This window comes from Schistocerca piceifrons, chromosome 3 (assembly GCF_021461385.2).
Source record: "Schistocerca piceifrons isolate TAMUIC-IGC-003096 chromosome 3, iqSchPice1.1, whole genome shotgun sequence".
NCBI classification, from domain to species: domain Eukaryota; kingdom Metazoa; phylum Arthropoda; class Insecta; order Orthoptera; family Acrididae; genus Schistocerca; species Schistocerca piceifrons.
Genome location: NC_060140.1, coordinates 751,635,639 through 751,642,166, shown reverse-complemented (window position 1 = coordinate 751,642,166; position 6,528 = coordinate 751,635,639). Strand labels below are relative to the sequence as shown.

Sequence of the window (6,528 nt, the reverse complement as noted above, 5' to 3'; positions counted from 1 at the left end):
AAGTCGGAAACGTGATGGTACGCATTTCTCCTCCTTACACGAGGCATCACAACAAAGTTTCACCAGGCAACGCCGGTCAACCGCTGTTTGTGTATGAGAAATCGGCTGGAAACTTTCCTCATGTCAGCACGTTGTAGGTGTCGCCACCGGCTCCAACCCTGTGCGAATGCTCTGAAAAGCTAATCATTTGCATATCACAGCATCTTCTTCCTGTCGGTTAAATTTCGCGTCTGTAGCACGTCATCTTCGTGGTGTAGCAATTTTAATGGCCTGTAGTGTAGCGTCTAACGTGTGCAGATGTGTTTAAGCCAAATCCTCTTGTGGATACAAGAAAACAGTCGAAAAGCTTGCTACACTCCTGGAAATGGAAAAAAGAACACATTGACACCGGTGTGTCAGACCCACCATACTTGCTCCGGACACTGCGAGAGGGCTGTACAAGCAATGATCACACGCACGGCACAGAGGACACACCAGGAACCGCGGTGTTGGCCGTCGAATGGCGCTAGCTGCGCAGCATTTGTGCACCGCCGCCGTCAGTGTCAGCCAGTTTGCCGTGGCATACGGAGCTCCATCGCAGTCTTTAACTCTGGTAGCATGCCGCGACAGCGTGGACGTGAACCGTATGTGCAGTTGACGGACTTTGAGCGAGGGCGTATAGTGGGCATGCGGGAGGCCAGGTGGACGTACCGCCGAATTGCTCAACACGTGGGGCGTGAGGTCTCCACAGTACATCGATGTTGTCCCCAGTGGTCGGCGGAAGGTGCACGTGCCCGTCGACCTGGGACCGGACCGCAGCGACGCACGGATGCACGCCAAGACCGTAGGATCCTACGCAGTGCCGTAGGGGACCGCACCGCCACTTCCCAGCAAATTAGGGACACTGTTGCTCCTGGGGTATCGGCGAGGACCATTCGCAACCGTCTCCATGAAGCTGGGCTACGGTCCCGCACACCGTTAGGCCGTCTTCCGCTCACGCCCCAACATCGTGCAGCCCGCCTCCAGTGGTGTCGCGACAGGCGTGAATGGAGGGACGAATGGAGACGTGTCGTCTTCAGCGATGAGAGTCGCTTCTGCCTTGGTGCCAATGATGGTCGTATGCGTGTTTGGCGCCGTGCAGGTGAGCGCCACAATCAGGACTGCATACGACCGAGGCACACAGGGCCAACACCCGGCATCATGGTGTGGGGAGCGATCTCCTACACAGGCCGTACACCACTGGTGATCGTCGAGGGGACACTGAATAGTGCACGGTGCATCCAAACCGTCATCGAACCCATCGTTCTACCATTCCTAGACCGGCAAGGGAACTTGCTGTTCCAACAGGACAATGCACGTCCGCATGTATCCCGTGCCACCCAACGTGCTCTAGAAGGTGTAAGTCAACTACCCTGGCCAGCAAGATCTCCGGATCTGTCCCCCATTGAGCATGTTTGGGACTGGATGAAGCGTCGTCTCACGCGGTCTGCATGTCCAGCACGAACGCTGGTCCAACTGAGGCGCCAGGTGGAAATGGCATGGCAAGCCGTTCCACAGGACTACATCCAGCATCTCTACGATCGTCTCCATGGGAGAATAGCAGCCTGCATTGCTGCGAAAGGTGGATATACACTGTACTAGTGCCGACATTGTGCATGCTCTGTTGCCTGTGTCTATGTGCCCGTGGTTCTGTCAGTGTGATCATGTGATGTATCTGACCCCAGGAATGTGTCAATAAAGTTTCCCCTTCCTGGGACAATGAATTCACGGTGTTCTTATTTCAATTTCCAGGAGTGTATAATGGCGAAGCCTGGTGTGAGAACGGCACATGGCTGTGTTTACATAGACATAGGCGACTCTGGCCGACTTTCATTCAAATGTTAGCACGTTTCTCAGTAGAAAGCGACGGATTCCCAGATAATACGGTTGTCTGTAAGAAAGTGCAAAGCCAGGAGACGTGATCCATTTGCAGAATGACCTGCCGAGGCCTCGTGGATGGTGCAAGCTGTGGCAGTTGACCCTGTACGTAAATAATCAGTTTTAAAGGCCGTTAATTCAGCTAAATACCTAAGAATTACAATTATGAAAGACTTAAATTGGCAAGACGAGCCAAAGACTGTGTTTTATTGGCAGAACGCTTAGAAAATGTAACATTTCTACTACAGAGACTGCCTAAACTACGCTTGTCCGTCCTCCTTTGGAGTACTGCTGCGCAGTGTAGGATCCTCAGCAGATCTACAAAGTTCAAAGAAAGGCAGCAAGTTTTGTTTTATCGAGAAACAGGGGACAGGGACTCAAGGATGTGATACAGGATTTGGAGTGGACATCATTAAAACAAAGGCGTTACTCGTTTCATGGAGATATTTTCACTAAAATTTCAATCACCAACTTTCGCCCACGAATTCGAAAATATGTTTTTTACACTGACACACACAGGCAGAAACGATAATCGTAATAATATAAGGGAAATCAGAGCTTGCATGGAAAGATATAGTTGTTCGTTTCTTTCTGTGAAATAACAGAGAATTTCTGTAACGGTGGTTCGATGAACCCTCTGTCAAGAACTTCAGTATTACATACAGAGTGGCCATGTAGATGTAGATAGAGACAAATGTAACATATTGTGTATACATACGAAAAGAAATTTACTACCGTACAACTGTAATATTGATGACAAACTGCTCAAAATAGAATTTATCACGAGTAACTATCCTTGGCGACCTTAAGTGGAATGAACACATTAAACGAATAGTAAAAAAGGGCAGATGCCAGACTGAGATTCATAGCAAGATTCTTAAGGAAATGTGACTCATCCAGGAAAGAAATGGCTTATAGGGCGCTTGTTCGTCCGATTCGTAAGTACTGTTAGCACGTGATTCTTACCAGGTAGGACTGATAGAAGAGACAGAAAAAAGGCAACAAAGAGCGGCGCGTTTTTTCAGGGGATAGTTTAGTCGGCGCGACAGAGTTACAGAGATGCTCAACAAACTCCAGTGGCAAACATTACAAAAGAGGCGTTGTGCGTCACGGGGAGGTCCGAGAGCGAACTTCCCAGGAAGCGTCAGACTAGATATTACTTGAAACTTCCTGGCAGATTAAAACTGTGTGCCCGACCGAGACTCGAACTCGGGACCTTTGCCTTTCGCGGGCACGTGCTCTACCATCTGAGCTACCGAAGCACGACTCACGCCCGGTACTCACAGCTTTACTTCTGCCAATATTACTTCTCGCGAAATGGCCAAGACGAGAAAATTCGAGAAATTAGAGCTAATATAGAGGCTTACAAAACAATCATTCTTTCCAGGCCCCAGTTGCGAGTGGAACAGAGTGGGGGATCAGTAACTGGTATCACAAATACCCTCCGCCGAAAACTGTTAGGCGGCGCGCGATGTATGATGTAGATGAAGATGTAAATGTGTCCAGAAAAGTTTCAGTGATACAATTAAGAAGCGCTACGTCTGTGAATTCGTATTTTCAAGAGCTATCAAATATCATTAAAAAGTAATCGCTCCACCTGGAAAAAAATTACTTGCTTCAGTATCTACTATCATTTCCAGAAATCCTCATTTCGTTGTAAAAGAGGTGCAAGTCTGAAGTGATTCACCCTCTACAATAACACTCAGTTTATATTCATTACTATGTAAATTTTGGAAATTTAAACTGTATTTCGGTTAAGCCAAAAATCGACTTTCGTCGTAATGACGTTGAAGCTAATCATCTTGAGTATGAAGCTCTTCTGTCCGTGTTTGTTTACAAATAATGTGTGTGTGGAAAAGGTCCGCCTTGAGAAAAACACAATTTTTATTTCTCGTTTTATTCTTCAGACGCCAACGGCCTTGCCGCAGTGGTACCACCGGTTCCCGTCAGATCACCGAAGTTAAGCGCTGAAGGGCTGGGCTAGCACTTGGAGGGGTGACCATCCGGTCTGCCGAGCGCTGTTGCCAAGCGGGGTGCACTCAGCCCTTGTGAGGCGAACTGAGGAGCAGTAGCGGCTCCCGTCTCGTAAACTGACATACGGCCGGGAGAGCGGTGTGCTGACCACATGCCCCTCCATTTCCGCATCCAGTGATGCCCGTTGTGAGGATTACACGGCGGCCGGTCGGTACCGTTGGGCCTTCATGACCTGTTCGGGAGGAGTTTCGTTTTTTTTTATTCTTCAGACATGTTATGCTGATGTTTCAGCATCATCAATGGGTTTTTTATTATCTTCTATGAAACAGGAAAAATGATATTTACAACTTGTACAGATATAAATTTAAGACTGTATTTACGTATTTCAAAAAGAGACAATGTTTTGTGTATGTATCTCGTTGCCACATGCTGAGGATTTCCTGGATTTTCTGTTATTTATTGCAGCTGTTTTGTTACACAGTTCGTCATCTGCAACCATGTAGAACTTAATGAATAACAGTTCTTTACTTTGAAAATTTACGACTGGGCATGTTGTGGTTATGCCTACCATTAACTAAAAAAATGTGGGAGTGTGTGTGTGTGTGTGTGTGTGTGTGTGTGTGTGTTTGTTTGCAATACGTTTCACTTACTTTTGCTGGTTTCCACATTCTCTTTACTTTCTGCGTTTTTCCCCGAATCCTTCAAATGCTCATGTAGCTGTGAAACGCATCTTGATCATCAAACCATGAAACTTCCTGGCAGATTAAAACTGTTTACCGGACCGAGACTCAAACTCGGGACCGTTGCCTTTCGCCGGGAAGTGCTCTACCATCTGAGCTACCCAAGCACGACTCACACCCCGTCCTCGCAGCCTTACTTCTGCCAATACCTCGTCTCCTACCTTCAAAACTGTACAGAAGCTCTCGTGCTGGTAGACATAAGGCTGTGAGGACGGGGCGTGAGTCGTGCTTGGGTAGCTCAGTTGGTGGAGCACTTTCCCACGAAAGGCAATGGTCCCGAGTTTGAGTCTCGGTCCGGTAAACAGTTTAAATCTGCCAGGAAGTTTCATATCAGCGCACACTCCGCTGCAGAGTGAAAATCTCATTCTGGAATCATAATAATTTCTGTCAGCTAGCTTTAGTGATACTCGGTGAACCCATATGAATAATGTGGAGGCAACTTGTTCGTTGGTGCAACTGGTTGCAATCGCGGCGTGGAGTGGCAGTGGCATGGTGCCGGCAGGCAGACGCTCAAAGTAGGTTAGCGGAAGCCACGCGGACCGGGCCAGGGGTGATGTGCAACTAGGTCACCACCTGCCGCTGCTCTCGCCGACTCTCCGTGGTTGAACCTTGCACATACTCTACACGCACCGATACCAGTAATACGCTCGCTAGGGATCTACACTCGCCGTGGTCAGCGTTGTCGTAACTCCAATTAACAAATTCACGCTAGTGCAATGGTATACAAATTTTCAGGACGGTCACCTGAGATTAACATTACTGTTGCGCAATAGAAAGTGCTGGAAGAATGAACAACGGGACTGAAACTTGCTGATAGATTAAAACTGTGTGTCGGATCGAGCCTCGAACCTTGGTCGTTTGCCTTTCGCGTGCAAGAGCTCAACCGATTGAGCTACACAGGCAGCTTTATTCCCCCAGTACCACATCTCCTACATTCCAAAGTTCACAGGAGCTCTGCGAAACTTGCAGGACCAGCACCCCCAGGAGAAAGAATATTGCAGAGAAATGGCTTAGCGACAATCTGGGGGATGTTTCCAGAATAATTCTTCCGCTCTCCAACAGCTTGTGGCTGTATGTAACTTCTACATCTACATCTACATGGATACTCTGCTAATCACATTTAAGTGCCTGGCAGAGGGTTCATCGAACCACCTTCACAACTCTCTATTATTCCAATCTCGTAAAGCGCGCCGAAAGAATGAACACCCATATCTTTCCTTACGAGCTCTGATTTCTCTTATTTTATAGTGGTAATCGTCCCGCCCTATGTAGGTCGGTGTCAACAAAATATTATCGCATTCGGAGGAGAAAGTTGGTGATTGGAATTTCGAGAGAAGATTCCGTCGCCACGAAAAACGTCTTTCTTTTAATGATTCCCAGCCCAAATCCTGTATCATTTCTGTGACACTCTCTCCCACATTTCACGATAATACAAAACGTGCTGCCTTTCTTTGAACTTTTTCGATGTACTCCGTCAATCCTACCTGGTAAGGATCCCACACTGCGCAGCAGTATTCTAAAAGAGGACTGACAAGTGTAGTGTAGGCAGTCTCCTTAGTAGGTCTGTTACATTTTCGAAGTGTCCTTGCCAATAAAACGCAGCTTTTGGTTAGCCTTCCCCACAACATTTTCTGTGTGTTCTTTCCAATTTAAGTTGTTCGTAATTGTAATACATAGGTATTTAATTGAATTTACGGATTTTAGATTAGACTGATTTATCGTGTAACCGAAGTTTAACGAGTTCCTTTTAGCACTCATGTGGATGACCTCACACTTTTCGTTATTTAGGGTCAACTGCCACTTTTCGCACCATTCAGATATTTTTTCTAAGTCGTTTTGCAGTTTGTTTTGATCTTCTGATGACTTTATTAGTCGATAAACGACAGCGTCATCTGCAAACAACCGAAGACGGCTGCTC

At 47.1% G+C, this 6,528-nt stretch overlaps 1 pseudogene; it reads left to right on the top strand.

The window, feature by feature from the left end:
- The first annotated feature begins 3,805 nt into the window (after positions 1–3,805).
- LOC124790261 lies at positions 3,806–3,923 on the top strand (annotated as a pseudogene).
- The last annotated feature ends 2,605 nt before the right edge of the window (positions 3,924–6,528 follow it).